This window comes from Dasypus novemcinctus, chromosome Y (genome assembly GCF_030445035.2).
Source record: "Dasypus novemcinctus isolate mDasNov1 chromosome Y, mDasNov1.1.hap2, whole genome shotgun sequence".
Lineage (NCBI taxonomy): Eukaryota > Metazoa > Chordata > Mammalia > Cingulata > Dasypodidae > Dasypus > Dasypus novemcinctus.
In genome coordinates, this window is record NC_092216.1 from 26,947,201 (window position 1) to 26,967,139 (window position 19,939).

The window sequence follows — 19,939 nt, forward strand, 5'->3', positions numbered from 1 at the left end:
ATAAATGAAGTTACACCAAGTCACTGACTTGAGAAAATTTGCAGGCTGCAGCACAGGAAATGGAATACCAGTTGTAATTGAGGAGCTATAGGAATTGAGGAGATCGAGCTGAGATTCTGGGCAGAAAAAAGTGTTTAGAGTTTAGCATATAGTACAACAAAGGAGCCAACTACACAGAAAAATAAGCCTGGAGATCTTCAAAATCTCTTAAGCTTTCAGTAGATACTGTTTTGCACACATGTGAGGAAACTGTCCAACAGAAGGAAAATGCCAGTTGCTAAATATTGGCCAGGAATAGTGTGTATATTCTCAACAGTCTAAAGGAACACCTCATAATTGAGAAAAACTGGATAATCACAAGGGTCTTCTTGCCCTAGTAGTTGGGAAAAAATAACCTTGGAATAAACAGTAATTTGATTTATTTTTTTATTCAAATCTAAAAGGAGACATGAAAATATCAAAGCATTTCCACAAAACTGAACTAAGGACTTGAATAAATATTAAGTACATTTATAGGAATACAAAATACCCATCAGAAAAAGGAAAATTCAAATTATTTTACCAAACAATGATTACTAGGCAACTTAAAATGGGTGAAAATCCAACAGATGAGGAGATACCTAAAACAATTAAATTGACCACAAACTGAGGCAAATGTTACAAGTAGGAGGAAAATAACCAAAAGAGTTATTATAGTTGTGATATGTTTTGAAAAGTTAAGTAGAGATAGGGAGGCTATAAAAATTCATATGTAATTCAGAAACAAAAATTATGTGAGTTGAAAGTTATTTAGATTGGTATTAATGAGGGGATAGACATTTTAGAATAAATTAGTGAACTTGAGGATATAGCACTAGAAAATAAAATTGGAAAGAAAATGGAATTTCAAATTTGAAAATAGATTAATAATTTGGGGAAATCTTTAACAGAAACCTATGTAACTGGTGAATCTGAAAGAGGAAAGTTTTTAGGGGGAGTAAACATATTTGAAGTTCTAATGATGGAAACTTTTCAGTTTTGGGGAAAAAAAGTCAAACTTTAACATAACATATACAAGGAGTTCCACAAACCTCAATCACAAAGTTCATGAAGAAAACTCACCAGAGCACATTAAAAATTGCTGACAGTTAGTGATAATGAGAAAATCATAAAAGAAGCCAAAGTGGATAAACATTACATATAGAGGAACAAAGATAATAATGATAGCAGATTTTTCCCTGGAAACAATGTAAGAGAGAAAACATTGGAACAACAACTTTAAATTACCAAAAACAACAACAACAAAAAGCAACATAAAATTAGATGTACAATAAAAATAAATTTAAAAAGTAAAGATAAAATAGACATTTACAGACATTCCAAGTAGAAGAATTCATCACCAGAAGACCCATATTACAAAAGTGTGAAAGCAAGTCCCTTCAGGAATAAGGATAAATGGTATAAGTTGAAAATATGGATCTACAAAAATGATTTAAGAGCATCAGAAATATAGAGAGATTGAGAGGTGAAGAAATTTGTTTATTATTATTTTTATAGAAATAATGAAAATGCTCTAATAATGACTGAAATGATGAATTCAAAACTATGTGATTATAGCAAATACCACTGATTGTACACTTTGGATGAATTTCATGCTTTATTAATATGTATCAATAAAATCAATTTATTAGAAAAGGCAAATATGTGGCTAAATACATGAGCTTTTTTTATTAAGAATTATGTAAGAGATAACTGACTAGTTAAACCAAAAAGTAACAATGTATAACATATCTGTAAGTCAAATATATGACAAAATAGTCCAAGGGCCATGAGTGAATAACTGGAAATACACTATTGTAATATTTTTACAATGATGGTGATGTGTATTAAAATCAAATGAAGGTAGACTTATATGAGTTACACATGCATGCAATGTACTCTAAAGCAAAAACCATGATCAGAAACAAAGAATTACAATTAACAAGTTGATGGAGAAGATAAAATATGCTTGTTATCCAAATGAAAGCCAAAAAATTTAGTAAAAATAAATGATGCACAGTTTTAAATGAAAAAAAAAAGGCAATATAATTTAAGTAAACTTAAACATGTCAATAATTGTAATTCAAAGGAAAACATTCACAAAATTTAAAAACAAAGCTATATAATGCTAATACTGATTGAAAGAAAGCTGGGATGGCTAAATTACTATCAGATAAAGTAGACTTCAGAGCAAAACATTGACAGGGATCATTCATGCATGATTGGCACTCCAATGAAGGTTTTGATGAGTTCCCCAAGAGAAGCTGGCTGGCTGTGGTAGGGATGGAAATTCTCCCTTCTGTCTGTGGAAATCATCACTTCTCCTTGTAAGGCCTTAACTGATTGGATGAGACTTTTCTTATTGTTGAAGGCAATCACCTCGTTTGGTTATAGATGTAATCAGCCATAGATACATTCAAGTTCCTGATGATTTGATTTAAATCAGGGGTTCTTAACAAGAGGTCCAGAAGCTTGAATTGAAATTTTTTAAAAAAACATTATTGTGGTGGGGATGTGCTGGCACAGATGTGTTATTTTATTAAATAATCCACAGTGTAGTGTGGACTTAGTAAGGGGTCTATGGTTTTCACCTGACTGGCAAAGAGATTCATGGAACAAAGAAGTGAAGAACCCCTGATTTAAAACCAGAAAATATCCTCACAGTGAAAATCATGCCAGTGCTTGCTGGACCAAACAACTGAATACCATAATGTAGCCAACACGTGAACTTAGCTGTCACAGAGCTATACTTAAACTCTTTAATTATGTTAGTGTTTTTCCATTTCCTTTTATCTTTTTTCTTCTTTATTTTCTTTTAAATGTTACATTAAAAAAATATGAGGGTCCCCATATGCCCCACCCCTCCCACATCACAAACTCTTCCATCATTGTGGCACATCCACTGCACCCACCAAAAACATTCTGGAGAACCACTGCAGCACATGGAAGGTGGTCCACATTGTAGTCCACACTCTCCCCCAGTCCAACCAGTGGGCCACGACAGGACACAAAACGTCAAGCATCTGTCACTGCAGCACCACCTAGGATGACTCCAAATCCTGAAAATGCCCCCACACCAAACCTCTTCTTCCCTCTCCTCACCATCAGCAGCCCCGTGGCCACCCTCTCCATATCACTACTACAATTTCTTCCCTTACTAATCACAATATTTTCCCAGCAGAACACCAGCAAGTTCACTCTAATCCATACTCTATTCCTCTGTCTTGTGGACCTGAGGTGGCTATGTCCAGTCCCCCTCTACATCAAGAGGGGATTTAGATTCCACATGGATGATGGATGCAATTCTCCTGCTTGCAGCTGTGGGCACTCTTGGCTCCCTGGTGTGGTGGTTGACCCTCTTCAACTCCCTGTCAGTTGGCCAAGGTAAGTCCAAGAAACAAGAGGGTAGGAGCTGCAAGTCTGCTGAGGCCCAGGGCCTGGCTGGCACATGGACAGTTCAGAGTTTCAGGTCTCCTGAGTATACACCAACCCAAACACCAACCACAGGTCTGGTAAAAGACACGGAAGAGGCATGGGTAGAAAGGTTATATCTGAATCCAACTCCATCACTCAGGAACACAAACTCTAATGTAGGGCCAACTGACACATCCCTGAACTCTAGAGACATCTATCTTGACCATAGAACCTGTGGGTCACTGCAGCCCTCAGGAGAACCAGCACCTGGGTTTCTATCTACCTTGGCTGTCTTTGGTACCCTGCTGAGGCATGCATAAGCATCACCCCCTGATGACCTCCCAACTCTTTTTTGAAGACTCTTAGCCATATAAACTCACTTGGCCTTTCCATTTCCCCCTTTTTATCCAAAGTTCTAAAGCAGTTTTTAACACCTGATATTACATGTAGGCTGAGATATTCTGCTGGTCTGAGTTGACCTCTTTGTTCATGGTCTTTTTGTAGTTACATCATCAGCTGGTGCTTGGTAGTAATCCCTCGGTGCCGGGGAGGCTCATCCCTGGGAGTCATGTCCCATGTTGGGGGGAAGGCAATGCATCTACATGCTGACTTTGGCTTAGAGAGTGGCCACATTTGAGCAACATGGAGGCTCTCAGGAGGTAACACTTAGGCACCCCACAGCTATAGACCTAGTTTATATTTTAGGCACACAGGCTCATAATCGGAGCCATCATTATCAAGGACTCATTGTTGGACCTTCCATCTTTATTGGTTTTTGCCATTGCACTTGGGGGATTGCTGTTGTTCCACTGGGGAGTGTGAGAGAGCTCCCCTGGCCAGGAATTCAGCACTCTCTCATCTATCATTTCCAAGTGAAACCACTATGAAAATACCCAAAACTTTCAATGTACCCTGTATACATGTCCTGGAGATCTTCTTCCCAACCGTTTGCTCCCTACTAATGACACCCCACACAAGTGCTCCTCCCCCACCATAGTTGAACCTCTCTGTAGTCCAAAACTTCTTCAGAAAAGAAGCCAATATATTGCCAGGTTCCATTAATAGAAAAATGGAATATAGTGATGGGTTTAAAGGTTAGATATAGAATACATAGAAATTTAGAAATATTAAAGGAAAAATAAATTGAGGTATTAAAAATTGAAAAAATGAAAAAGCTTTGTTTTTGACATTTTGCCTTTCATCACTACTACAGGTGTTGCCCTGTATGTACAGTGGCAAGGCAATTTCTTCCATTTCTTCCCCAGGGTCTATCTCCTTTCTTTCTTTCTTTCTTTTTTCCCCCTGATTATTAAGTTTCTCTTGACATAAGTTTTAGGTCACAGTAATTCATGTATACAATATATGGTACTCTGACATATACAACATCAAACCCTTTGTCCCTTCCCCAACAGTGATCTTTTTACATGTTCATATTACATTTGCTGCAGCTAATGTACAGATATTGAAACGAGAGTTTTCAAACATGGTTCCATTTGGGTTTACATCATGTTTATATTTTAGACTATACAATTTTCTAAATTTTTAGTTATCTTATGTTTTACATTATGGTTTACATTTTAGCCTATAGGCTTTTACACATTTTTAGTGTAATTTAACATGACCTATATCCATTATGGCATGACCTTGTGGAACACTTCCATTGTCCCACAGTTACCCCGATTCCATGTATTTAACACCTCTTTCCCCTTCCCCTCAGGGCCCACCATGACAATCAATCTTCATTACTTGAAGGACCATATTCAGAGATACTTGCAAAAATGTTGAGGGCTTGACATACTTGACTGCCCTAACCTATTGGGAGCCACTGATTGTCTCAAGTGATACAATTCCCTCTGCTTGAGAACATCAGTCCTCCCCAGGATGTGGGCATACCTTCACTCTCATTATATGAGTCTCCACCCAATGATATAATCCACTATGACAAAATGAGCACTCACACACTCCCCAGAACCTTGCCCTGTGTCAGATGCCCTGCCTTAGGCATCCCAAACAGGCAACTTTCCATATTACATTCTCTAAAGAGCTTTCTCTGCACCACAATTTCAACCACATACCTGACAATCTCCCATGAACAAATGTTCCCCTCCCCCTCTCCCCAATTTCTTGGGCAATCTGACCCATCCTCCCATCCCTAGTGCCCCTAAAACCTACACACCCCCACCCAAAGTTATCCCTACACCCCATTTTATCCCTTCCCTTTACAAATATTTACCTCCAGCTTATCATAGATTTCACCCAAGTAGCTGTCAACTCACAACCTTCCTCTACCCTCCTACTACCTTAAAGTTTATCATCCAATCTCTAGCTCTCTGAGACAGCTTGGTTTACTTATCTCATTTCAGAGAGGTCATGTAGTATTTATCGTTCAATTCCTGGGTTGCTTCACTCAATATAAGGTTCTCAAGATTTCTCCATGTTATCACGTGTGTTTTTTACTGTATTTGTTCTTATAGCTGAATAGTATTCCATTGTATGTATATACCACATTTTATTTATCCATTCATCTGTTGATGGGCATTTGGGTTGATGCCAAGTCTTGTCAATAGTGAATAGTGCTGCTATGAACATTGGTGTGCATATATCAGTTTGTGTCCTTGTTTCAGATCTTCTGGGTATATACCTAGCAGTGGAATTGCTGGGTCATATGGCAAATCTCTAGCTAGTTTTTTGAGAAATCACCAAACTGTCCTCCAAAATGGCTGGATCCTTCTGCATTCCCACCAGCAGTGGATGAGGGTTCCCATTCCTCTAAATTCTCTCCAACAATTGTAGTCTTCTGACTTTTTGATAGCTGCCAGTCTTATGGGAGTAAAATGGTATCTCATTGTTGTTTTGATTTGCATTTCCCTAATAGCTAGGGATTTTGAGCATTTTTTCATGTTTTTTAGCCATTTGTATATTATCTTTGGAGAAGTTTCTGTTCAAATCTTTTTCCCATTTTTTAAATGGGCTGTTTTTCTTTTTATTTTCAAGATAGAGGAGTTCTTTATATATGCAAGATATAAGTCTCCTATCAGAAATATGGTTATCAAATATTTTTTCCCATTGTGTAGGCTCTCTTTTCACTTTCCTGACAAACTCTTTCGAGGGGCAGTAGGCTTTAATTTTTTTTTCTTTCATAATTGAGATTTGTATTGGTTGTTTTGAAGATCAGCACAGACACTATGAACAATTTTTACACAATTCTTATTGTACATAGCAAAACCCTAAAAAGCCATGTAGATGTTTTTCTAAAGTTATTCCAGTGACTTTCCAGCTTAAAATTTAGAGGCAAGTTTTCCTTAAGAGAATATCAAGTACCAATATTTTCAAATGTTGATAAACTGTTACATCTTTAAGTCCCACAAATTCACAATACCATACACACTACATACATTTCCAATCTTTTACTACACATTAACAAAATTATTAGAAAAACTGGGCGACCAAGACCAAGGATGTTACAGAGTTCTGAAAGGGAGAGCCAACATCAGGAAGTGGTTTTAAGAAACATGCTACTAAAAAACATGGGGATAAAAGTAATTTAAAATGTTCAACACATATTAAATGCATAACTTTGATTCTAAATCACCATTTAGTATGTGTTGTATTAAAGGGTATAAAATCTGCCACCCCCAGTGGAATGTTGACACCCAAGACAGTCAAAGCCTCCCATAATTCAATATCCCACTATATTCTGGTTGTACCAAAAAATAAACAGCCAGCAAATGATTTCCCCTCTTTAAAAAAAAAACATTTACACTTATAAAAGGGGGATGCGGTGGGATTCCAATCGCCTTCTTAAAATGTTTCTTTTAGATCTACTAAAAAACTTGCATTTACAGCTGATAAAAATATTCCTCTGGATTGTACAAGAAGGGAGAAACAGGGACCACTGATAAGACATGGTGTATGGTATTAACCATACTTGGCTTCTTTCTCTCCTGCATCATCAGAGGCTGGACTCTCCTCATTTTTAGTTTCTCCATTTTCTGCAGGTAAATCTTTAATTTCTTGGTTAGTCACTTCAGCTTGTTTTCCCTTTGCTCCCCTTTTTCCTTTTGGTTGCACTTTTTTGTCTGAAGATTTATCCTTTCCCGCTGCCTTTTTTGGCTTCTCTTCCACTTTCACAGGAGCGGGTTTGGCGGATAGCCTCATGGCCCTCCTCTTGTGCTCCTCCTTCCCCACCGCTTCAGCCAAGCTGAACTTCCTCTTGGGCATCTTGGCGGTGCTCTGGGACTTGGCATTCCGAGAGCCTTCACGAAGCTGGGCTACTGGCCACTACCACTCCTCCAGCTGCCCGAGTTGTGGGGACAACAGCGGGGTCCAGAAGGCTTTAATTTTGAGGAAGTCCCATTTATCTATTTGTTCTTTTGCTGCTCATGCTTTTGGTGTGAAGTTCATGAAGCCGTTTCCTATTACAAGGTCCTGTAGATGCTTCCCTACTTTGCTTTCCAAAGTCTTTACGGTCTTGGGTCTTATATTTAGGTCTTTGATCCATCTTGAGTTGATCTTTGTATAAACTGTAAGTTGATAATCCTCTTTCATTCTTTAACATATGGATATCCAGTTCACAAGGCACCATTCTTGAAGAGGCCATTCTCTCTCAGTTGAGAGGGTTTGGTGGCCTTGTCAAATCCCATATGGTTGTATACATGAGGATCTATATCAGAACTCTCAATTTGGTTCCATTGGTCAATGTGTCAATCCTTGTGCCAATACCATGCTGTTTTCACTACCATAGCTTTGTAGTATGTTTTGAAGCCACGTAGTGTGATTCCTCCAATTTCATTTTTCTTTTTCAATATGCCTTCAACTATTCAGGGCCTCTTTCCTTCCCAAATAAATTTCATAGTTTCTCTAGTTCATTAAAGAAAGATGTGTTGATTTTTTATGGGATTGCATTGAAACTGTAGATCAGTTTTGGTAGGATAGACATCTTAATAATATTTAGTCTTCCTATCCATGAACAGGGAATATTCTTCCCTTTATTTAGGTCTTCTTTGACTTCCTTGAACAGTGTTGTGTAGTTTTCTGTGTATAAGTCTTTTACCTCTTTAGTTAAATTTATTCCTAGGTATTTGATATTTTTATTTACTACTGTGAATGGTATTTGATTCCTGATTTCCTCCTCTGCTCATTATTGGTGTACTGAAATGGTACTGATTTTTGTGCATTTATCTTGTAACCTGAGACTTTACTGAACTCATTTATAAGTTCTAGAAGGTTTGTTGTAGACATCTCAGGGTTTTCTATGTATAGGATCATATCATCTGCAAATAGGGAAATTTTGACTTCTTCCTTTCCAATGTGGATGCCTTTTATGTCTGGTTCTTGCCTCAGTGTTTGAGTAAGTACTTCTAAGACTATGTTAAACAGAAAGGGTGATAGTGGGCACTCTTGTCTTGTTCCTGATCTTAGAGGGAAAGATTTTAGGATTTCACCATTGTAAATGATGTTAGCTGTAGGTTTTTCATATATACTCTTTATCATATTCAGAAAGTTTCCTTCTCTTCTGATCTTTTGCATTGTTTTTATCAAGAAAGTGTGCTGTATTTGTCAAATGCTTTTTCTGCATCTATAGATATAATCATGTGATTTTTTTCCCTTCAATCTGTTTATATGGTGTATTACATTGATTCACCTTCTTATGTTGAACCATCTTGCATACCCAGAATGAACCCCACTTGGTCATGGTGTATAATTTGTTTAATTGTGATGAATATGATTAGCAAGTATTTTGTTGAGGATTTTCATGTCAAGGTTCATTAGAGAGATTCATCTGTATTTTCCCTTTCTTGTGTTGCCTTTATTTGGCTTGATACTAGAGTAATGTTGGCATCACAGAATGAGTTAGGCAATGTTCCTCCTGTTTCAATTTTTTTGGAAGAGTTTAAGCAAGATTGGCATTAGTTCTTTCCAGAATGTTTTGTAGAATTCACCTGTGAAGCCATCTGGTCCAGGGCTTTTATTAGTTGCAAGGTTTTTAATGACTGATTCTATCTCTTGTGATTCATTTGTTGAGATCATCAACTTCTTCTTTTGTCAATGTAGGCTGCTCATGTGTTTCTAGAAATTTGTCCATTTCCTCTAAATTGTTGTTTTTGTTGGAATATAGTTTTCCAAAGTTTCCTCTTATGATAGTCTTTATTTCTGTGGGATCAGTGGTGATATCTCCTTTCTCATTTCTTATTTTGTGTATTTGCATCTTCTCTCTTCTTTGTTAATCTAGCTAAGGGTTTGTCAATTTTATGGATTTTCTCAAAGAACCAGCTTTTGGTTTTGTTTATTTTTTCAAGTGCTTTCTTGTTTTCTATTTCACTTAGTTCTGCTCTTATCTTTGTTGTTTCTTTCTTTCTTTCTTCTTCCTTCGGGGTTAGTTTGTTGTTTTTTACCTAATTCCTCCAAGTGTGCATTTAGTTCTTCAACTTTAGCTCTTTCTTCTTTTTTGATATATGAATTTATGGCTATAAATTTCCCTCTCAGTATTGCTTTTGCTGCATCCCATAAGTTTGGATATGTTGTGTTATCATTTTCATTAGTTTCAAGGTCGTTATTAATTTCTTTTGAGATTTCCTCCTTGACCCACTGTTTTCTAAGAGTGTGTTGTTTAACTTCCAAATCTTGGTGCCAAATCTGGGTACCTGCCCTTGCAGATTTCCAGGTTCATTCCACTGTGGTCAGAGAAATTATTTTGGATGATTTCTATCTTTCTGAATTCACTGAGACTTTTTCTGTGGCCTAGCAAGTGGTCTATATTGGAGAATGATCCATGTGCACTTGAGAAGAATGTATATCCTGTTATATTTGGATGTAATATTCTGTATATGTCTATTAGGTCCAGCTCCTCTAATATATTGTTCAAAGTCTTTGTTTCTTTAATGATTCTCTTCTGAGATGTTCTGTCCAAAGTTGATAGTGGTGTATTAAAGTCCCCCACTAAAATTGTAGAGGCATCTATTCCTTCACTTCAGTGTTTGCCTCACATATTTGGAGGCCCCCTTGTTAGGAGCATAAATGTTTATGATCATTCTTTCTTCTTGAAAGATTATCCCTTTCACTTCACTAATATGTAGCATCCATCTTTGTCTCTCACAACTGGTTTGCATTTAAAGTCTATATTGTCTGATATTAATATAACTACTCCTGCTCTTTTTTGGTTATTGTTTGCTTATAAGATTGTTTTCCAGCCATTCACTTTCAACCTCCTTCAGTCCCTGGGTCTAAGATGTGTTTCTTGAAGGCAGCATAGGGATGGATCATATTTCCTTATCCAGTCTTCCAGTCTGAGTCTCTTTAAAGGTGAGTTTAATCCACTGACATTCATTCAGTGTTATCACTTTCAAGGAATTACTTACACTAGCCATATTTTCTTGGGATTTGTGTTTGTCATTCTGTTTGATTTTCTTTTTCTGTTTTTGTCTTTTAGTTGCTCTTACACTCTCCTCCACCTCTGTCTCTCTTGTTTTTTTCTTTCTTCCTGCACAACTCCTTTAGTATTTCTTGAAGGGCAGGATTCTTGTTGGCATAGTCTCTTAATTTCTGTTTATCTATGAGTATTTTGAACTCTCCATCATTTTTGAATTCTCACTTTGCTGGATACAGTATTCTCGGTTGGAAATCTTTTTCTCTTAGTACCTTGACTACGTCATACCACTGTCTTCTTGTCTCCATGGTTTCAGATGAGAAATCAGCACTTAATCTTATGGAGCCTCCTTTGTATGTGATGGTTCTCTTTTCTCTTGCTGCTTCTAGTATTTTCTCTTTGTCTTGTGCATTGGATAACTTAACAAGTATATGTCTTTGGGTAGGCCTGTTGGGATTTATGCTGTTTGGGGTTCATTGTGCTTCCTGGACATGAACATGCATCTCCCTCAATATATTTGGGAAGTTTTCAGCCATTATTTCCTCCAACACTCTTTCCATCCCCTTTCGCTTCTCTTCTGCTTCTGGATGCCCATAATATGTATGTTTGCATATTTTGCATTGTCATTCAGGTCCCTTAGCTCCTGCTGGATTTTTTCTATCTTTTTATCGACCAGTTCTACTATCTGTTTGATTTCAGATGTACTGTCTTACACATCACTTAATCTCTCCTCTGCCTCTTCAAGTCTGCTGTTATTTGCTGAGAGTGTATTTTTTATTTCTTGAATTGTGCTGTTCTTCACCATCATATCCATTATATTTTTGAGTATGATTGTAATTTCTTTTGTATTCTCTCCAATTGTTTTCTTCATATTCTTAATCTCTTCCTTCACCTCATCAAATTTGTCCCCAATATATGTTTTGAGGTCTTTAATTATTTGCTCAATGTTCTGCTCTTCTTCCTGGTTTTTAGTTTGTTCATTGGATTAGGCCATGTTTTCCTGATTATTGGTTTGGTTTGTAGTTTTTTTGTTGCTGTCTGGTCATCATTTTATCTTGTTGGGTTTAGTCAGTTGCTTAGCTTCTTTGTCTAGTTTAGAGTTTAATTAGTTGTTTTTGTGTGCATGTTAAGTCTCCTCTTTGTCACTTTGTTCTTCTTATTCTATTTCCTTGTTGTTGGCTAGGTTCACTTGAAAGAAAATATTAGGGCCAGAGAAAGCAAAAGGAGTAAGAAAAGAAAATTAATAATAGTAGTATTGGTAGTAAATATTAACAGAGGAGCCATGTGAGATATAGGAGAATGAATATTAGACTTATGTAAGGTGTGTAGAGTTATAACAGTAAGAAAAGTAGAGTACATAAAAATCAAAATAAGGGGAGGAATACAGTGTGAATTAAAAGGCCTGTGTGTTCAGGAGAGAGGGAAAGAGAAAAGAGAGGACAATAATATAAAGAGTGAGTATATGGCAGAAAACAGAACAAAGATATTAGTAATAAAAATTTTAAAAATAGGGGGGCAAACAAAGAGAGGTATAATGTAAGAGAAACAATCAATGATGGAGGATAGAAAGATGTAGAGGAAAGGGAATAGTGTTGGTGGCCAAAACCAATACACACAGAAAAGAGTAAAGGGAGGATGAGGAAATACAGCAAATGTGAAACTCTCCCTGCAGCACCTAATGTAAGAAGAATAAGAAAGCAGAGAAAGAAAGAAAAAAGGGAAAAAGGGAGTGTGGAAGTAAGCAGGAAAAAGAAAAAGAGAAAAAAAAAAAGAAAAAAGAAAGAAAAAAGGGCCTTGGGGAGATAAAGAGGAAGGAAAAACAAGGGAAAACCAAGCAAATGCTAGGGAAAGTTTCAAGCAAGGAATTCTTTTTGTAGTTAAATAAAACGCTTAGGGATCTGATGTTCCCCCTGTTCTCCCTTCCTCACTTCCCTCTCTCCCAAGCAGCAGGAAAGTTGCCTGAGTGGTCTGGTAGAGAGTTCAAGTGGGTCCTTGTTGAATCAGCTCCACACAGAAAACAATGACTCTTAATTTCCAGAGAGAGAGCACCCACACCTCACCAGGAACCCCAAGTATGCTATTGGAGGCTTGGAAAGCAGCTCCTACAGTCCCTCTCCTTTAGGTGTGCTATGAGAGGGCTTGTTGACTTTCTGACTCCACCTTCTCCCAGGCCAAGTTTCCTATCCCAGGGTATTTAGGTGAATCCAGCTTTCTTAGCAGATTCACCACTCTTCTCTTCCCAGACTCTCCTCAAGCCAGCCGGTATGCTCCTCCAAGTGCAAGGAAAGAAAAAAAGAAAAGAAAAAAGGTGAGGGTAAACACCAGAAAATCGAACCCACACTAGTCAGACCCCCCCCCCCCCCACTTTGACCCCTACCGAATCTCTACCACCCACAGAGTCGGTCCAAATCTGGAGGGTTAAGGCAATCCCGGACCTCTGGGAGTGCTGGACTTGGGAAAGGGAAGTCCAGGACTCTGCAGACCCAGGGCACACAGGTTCATGGAACACAGGCTGTGGGGGTTTAGGGGACACTGACCTGGGGACCATGCATTTGGGGACCATGGGGTCCAGGAACACCACTGCACAATGAACAATTCCCAAGAAACACTGTGGCCACCAGCCCCAGGGGGACGGGTCCTGCCAGTCCACAGCTGCCTACCTCTGTACTTGTAATCTGCAATTCTACCTTTAGCAAGCACAACCTCTGCCACTGTCTCTACAAATTGGTGTCCACACACCCTCCACCCTGCAAGACTCCAAGACAGCCTGCTCCAGCAAGACTCCAACCCCATTTGGCTGCCTCTTTGCAGGAGAGACCATAAGGTGCACTCACTCAGATGCCATCTTGTACTGCCTCCTCCCATTTCCTTTTAGCTCTCTTGATTTTGCTTTATATATTGTGATTTTTATCTTATTATGCCCATAAAATGTCTATGGAATTCATTTCAATAAATATTTATAAACAAATTTTATAATGTGTCATCTTAAAGTTGACTATTTTTGTAAGGATTTGGTCTCCAGATTACATTGCACAAATGGGGTATTAATTGTTGTCTGAAGAGTAAAATATAAGAACCTCTGCTTAGCGTGAAATATGAACTAGGCCTAGAGCTGCAGGGTGCCTAAGAGTTACCTCCTGAGAGCCTCCATGTTGCTCAAATGTGACCACTCTCTAAGCCACACTCAACATATAAATGCATTTCCTTCCTCCCCAGCATGGGACATGACTCCTGGGGATGAGCCTCCCTGGTACCAAGGAACTACTTCCAAGCACCAGCTGATGATGTAACTAGAAAAAGGCTTTGAATAAAAGAGTCAACTCAGACTAGCAGAATATCTCAGGCTACAGGTAATATCAGGTGTTAAAACCTGCTCTTTTTTTAAGAGATTTATTTATTTTTTATTTTATTTCTCCCCCACCCTTCCCACCCCAGTTGTCTGCTCTCTGTGTCTATTTGCTACACGTTCTTCTTTCACCACTTCTGTTGTTGTCAGTGGCATGGAAATCTGTGTTTTCTTTCTGTTGTGTCATCTTGTTGCATCAGCTCTCCATGTGTGTGGTGCCATTCTTGGGCAGGCTGCACTTTCTTTCATGCTGTGTGGCTCTTCTTATGAGGTGCACAACTTGTGCATGGGGCTCCCCTATGCAGGGACAGCCCTGCATGGCATGGCACTCCTTGCACACACCAGCATTGTGTGTGGGCCAGCTCCACATGGGTCAAGGAGGCCCAGGGTTTGAACCACAGACTCCCATGTGGTAGACAGATGCCCCAACCACTGGGCCAAGTCCACTTCCCTTAAAAACTGCTTTTTGGCCTTGGATAAAAAAGGGGAAATGGAAAGGACAAATGAGTTCATAAGGTTATTTGTATCCAAAAAAAAGAGCCACATGGTCATCAGAGGGGTTGTGCTTATGCATGCCTCAGCAGGGTCGCAGAGATAGCCAAAGTTGATACAAGACCAGATACTGGTTCTCCTGAGGGCTACAAAGACCTACAGGATCTATGGTCATGGAAGATGACTCTGGAGTTCTGTGCCATGTCAGTTGGCCCTACTTTGTAGTTTGTGTTCCTGAGCATGAAGGAGTTGAACTCAGATGTGAACTTTCTACACATGCCTCTTCTGTCACTTTTACTGGACCTGTGGTTGATGCTGGGGTTGGTGTATACTCAGGAGACCCGAATCTCTGGACTGTCCATGTGACAGCCATGCCCTGAGCCTCAGCAGACTTGAAATTCCTATCCTCTGGTTTATTGAACTTACTCCTGTCAGCTAACAGGGATGTGAAGAAGGTCAACCACCACACCAGGGAACCAAGAGTGCCTACAATTGCAAGCAGGAGAATTGCATCCATATTCCACTTGGAATCTAAGCCCCTCCTTGATATAGAGGTGGAGTGGATATAACCACCCCATGGTCCACAGGATGGAGGAATAGAGTATGGGTTAGAGTGGACTTACTGGTATTCTACTCTGGATCTATTGTGATTAGTAATGGAAGAAATTGTAGCATTGATATGAGAAGGTGGCCACGGTAGCTGCTGAGGGTAGGGAGAGGGAAGAAGAGATATGATGTAGGGGCATTTTCAGGACTTGGAGTTGTCCTGGGTGGCACTGCAGGGACAGATGCTGGACATTGTATGTCCTGCCATGGGCCACCGGGTGGACTGGGGGAGAGTGTAAATTACAGTATAAACCATTATCCATGTGGTGCAGCAGTGCTACAAAAGATATTCACCAGATGCAATGAATGCGCCATGATGATGAAAGAGGTTGTTGATATGGGAGGAATGGGGGGGGATATACAGAGACCTCATGTTTTTTTAATGTAACATTTTTTTAAAATAGAGAAAAAAGAAACGTCTTCTTAATGTATTGTGCTGTCATTTTATAAAATAACAGCATTTACATTTCACTTGCTACATGTTTTCCTACAACACAATAATGTAAAAATGCATAGTCTCATATGTAGGAATATTCCATGGATGTTCATTTTTATTAATATATGATAACCAAACAGAATCTCAGGAGAGAAAGGAGGGTAGTATTTTTTCAGGGCATCAAGAATTTTATAATGAATTATTAAGTGTTGCCTGACCACCAGGTGGAAAATTATTTCAATTTTCATTTTACACAGTATGACTTTTGGTACTGATTTTATTTTAAAAGCAACATATAATTTCTCTGTAATCGTCACATTTTCACAGGTTATGTATATAATTTTTCCAACAACTAAGATATCCCCTTTTAATTTTTCCTTTTTATTGTTCAACTTGTCTTTGCCATTTTTAATAGATTCTTAGACACTTTCTGGTTTCATTGTTTATTCAGTAACCTAGATTAAATAATCAACCAAGTGATTTACAATACCACCACCTTTATTTTATTTATAATTTATTTTTTATATTATATATATATTACATACTGCAATTCTTATTGAAACTGGAAATTGGGAAGTTAATATAAGCAATACTAAAAGAGTAGGTAATTGAAAGGTCAATGACACGACCTTTAAAAATGTAAGTGTTCAATGTCAGATTTTTTGCCTCAGATAGTGCATTGCTGCATGGAGCATTTCCTCCAGCACAATACCTGATCATAATGAGATTCAGTTTCCCACCACCCCAATCCACACTACAAATTCAGGTTCAAAATTCACCACCACAATTGAGCTTTTTGAAGACCACATGATCCATGGGATACCATTTTCTGGGTCCTTTATTAAATCCTGATGATCCAAAAATAAAACAACTCTCCACTGATGTCCTACATATTCATTATTAGAGGGCCATGAGAACCTTTCAACACTATTCCACATTCCTCCATATTTTAATGTACTCAACAGTATATAATTAACACTATTCCACATTCCTCCATATTTTAATGTACTCAACAGTATATAATTAACTTCAAATAATTATTATTCACTGTGATCTGTGTTTCAACCTCTCTAGAAGTATAAAATATCTGTATTGCCCCAGTTTCTACTCAATGTCAGCATATACTTTGCATTAGTCAGGGTTCTCTAGGGAAACAGATCAACAAGAGGTATCTGTCAATACTATGCAATTTTATAAGGGCCTCTCACATGGCCATGGAGATCCACTAGTCCAGGTTCTACAGGCAGGCTGCAACCAGGGGCTCTGATGAAAGTCCAGTGAAGGTTCTTGATGAGTTCTGGGAGACATTGGCTGTCCAATGGCAAGCTGTGAAATTCTTATTCAATGCTGGAATCCCTTCCACTTTTAAGGCATTTAACTGATTAGATAAAGTGTCATCCATTGATGGCAATCTCCCTGATTGATATAATTTTAATCAGCTATCTATGATTTACCACAGCAGCAAAGTCAATGGCGATTTAAGTCCATAAATGCCCTTGTATTTCAGTTAGCCCATTGCTTGCTTTACCAAACAACCGGGCACAATTACCTGGTCCAGTTGACACATTAGCCTAACCATCACAGTCCATCCCTTGTCAACTTGGCAATCATACACTTTACCTTAAACCATAGTCTCTAAGTAAAAACAATAACAAAACATGCATATATATATCCACCTAAGAATGCTCAATCCTCCTGAGTACAACCAGAAATACATTAATTCTATAGAGAATAGGGTGCAAGATCTTGGGTAATATTCACCCTTAAACTTGACATCCTCAAATATTATGACATGAAACTGATCCAACTTGTTATATGATAAGGGAAAAGTTTGGGAAGAAGACAAAGAAATTCATGTTGTGTACATATACAATCATCATCACAATGAAACAAGGAAGAGTCTTAACCATTACAGTCCTCATTTCTGCAACTGTTCACATGGTCAAAGTTCATATTTATCACTACCTTCTTCCACTACCCATTCCATGTTCCCATTACTTTCAGCTAGCACTTCAGCTGCCCATTGTTCTTTGCCTGGTGAGGTGACCCATGGTGAGGCGACCCAAACTTTCATTCCTGAAGATTCTGGGCCATTGTTAGTTCTACTTAGATTGGATTGTTGCAATTTCCCATTGACTTTAATCATAGGGTATGGCAATAGTAGGAGATGTCCTAGAGGATCTCCTGTATTCCAGGCAAACTATTCTTTACCCCCATGTAGATGCAGTCCTATTTCCCCTTGATACTCAGGATCAATCACCCCAGTCAATACAGAAATTCCCTTCTTTACCTGTTGATTCAGAGGGAAGAGCCTAAAGTGGCCAGGTGGCAGTCTTAACTTCCAGTTCAATGGAATCACTGCTGTGTTCCCTGGTGGCAGCACTCCTCCTTTTGGGACTAAAACCTGTAGACCAACAGAACTTGACGTTGCAGAGATAGGAAGCAAAAATCTTCCTAGTGGGTCACTAGGGGTAATAGTGAGTGGTGTCACTCTCATTTCCACCCTTTGTTTCCTGTACCCACGGATCCTGGTTATAGCAGAAAGAGCACCATGGTGTGGATGCTGATTTAGAGCATACACAGCCTCCTGGAGAACATTAATTCAGCTCTGCAAGCTATTGTGACCTAGTTCATGCCATAATTGAGTCTCCAAAGCACATTTCACCTTTCTATCAATCCAGCTGCCTCGAGGTGATGGCGAATATTAAGACCAGTGAATTCCACTGGCATGTGTCCATTCCCACATATCATTTGCTGTGAAATGGGTTCCTTGATCAGAGACAATGCTGTGTAGAATGCCATGGGGGTAGATAAGACATTTAGTAAGTCCACAGATAGTAGTTTTGGAAGAAGCATTGCATACAGGAAATGCAAACCCATACCAGAGTATGTGTCTATTCCAGTTAAAGCAAATCACTGTCGCTTCCATAGTGGAAGTTGCCCAATGTAGTCAACCTGCCACCAAGTAGCAGACTGGTCATTTTGGTGCCATATGAGTGTGGGGCTCTGCTGCTGACAGACTGGCCACTAAGCAGTGGCTTTAGCTAAGTCAGCCTTGGTGAGGGGAAATCCATGTTGCTGAGCCCATGCATAACCTCCATCCCTACTTCCATATATACTTTGTTCATGAGTTCATTGGACAATGACAGAAGTGGCAGGGGAAAGAGGCTGAGCATTAGCCACAGAGCAGGTCATCGTATCCACTTGATTATTAAAAATTTTCCCCTGCTGAAATCACCCTCTGGTGAGCATTCATGTGGGACACTAATATTTTCATGTTTTTTGCCCACTCAAAAAGGTCTATCCACATAACTCTTCCCCAGTCTTCTTTGTCACCAATTTTCCAATCATGTTCCTTCTAAGTCCCTGACCATCCAACCAAACCATTGGCAATAGCCCATGAATCTGTACAAATGCACCTCTGGCCATTTCTTCTTCCAAGCAAAATGAACAACCAGATGCACTCCCAAAGTTCTGCCCAGTGGGAGGATTTGCCCTTACCATTATCCTTCAGGGATCTCCCAGAAAGAGGTTGCAGTGCTGCATCTGTCCACTTTAGCATTGTACCTGCATATCATGCTGACCCATCTATAAACCAGGTCAGATAAATCAAGGGGGAAATGGAAAGAACAAATGAGTTTATATGGCTATGAGTCTCAAAAAGCCAGGAGGTTATCAGAGGGATATCAGAGACAGATAAAGTAGATACAACCCCAGGTATTGGTTCTTCTCAGGGCTACAAAGACCCACAGGTTTTATGGTCATGGCAGATGGAGTTCACTGCCATGTCAGTTGGCACTTCTTTGGAGTTGGTGTTTCTGTGTGTTGGAGCTGGACTCAGATGTGATCACTTTTCACAAGCTTTTCCTGTTACTTTACCAGAATTGTAGTTGGTGCTGGGGCTTAAGATATACCCAGGGGATCTGAACATCTGGACTGACCATATGATAGCCAGACCCTGAGCCTCAACAGACTTCAGCTCCTACACTCTGATTTATTGTACTGACCCCACTCAACTAACGTGGAGTTGAAGAATGTCAACCACTACACCATGAAGCCAAGAGTGCCTATGACTGAAAGCAGGAGGATTGCATCCAGCATCCATGTGGAATCTAAACCCCCTCTTGACATAGTTGTGGAATGGACACAACCAATCCAAGGTCCACAGGATGGAGGAATAGAATATGGATTAGAGTGGACTTACTGGTATTCTATTCATGAACTATTGTGATTAGTAATCGAAGAAAATGTGGCATTGGTG

The 19,939-nt window shown here is 39.0% G+C and overlaps 1 pseudogene; it reads right to left on the bottom strand.

Annotated features, from left to right (window-relative positions):
* Positions 1–7,350: 7,350 nt before the first annotated feature.
* Positions 7,351–7,653, bottom strand: LOC139438302 (non-histone chromosomal protein HMG-14 pseudogene; annotated as a pseudogene).
* Between the last annotated feature and the right edge of the window lie 12,286 nt (positions 7,654–19,939).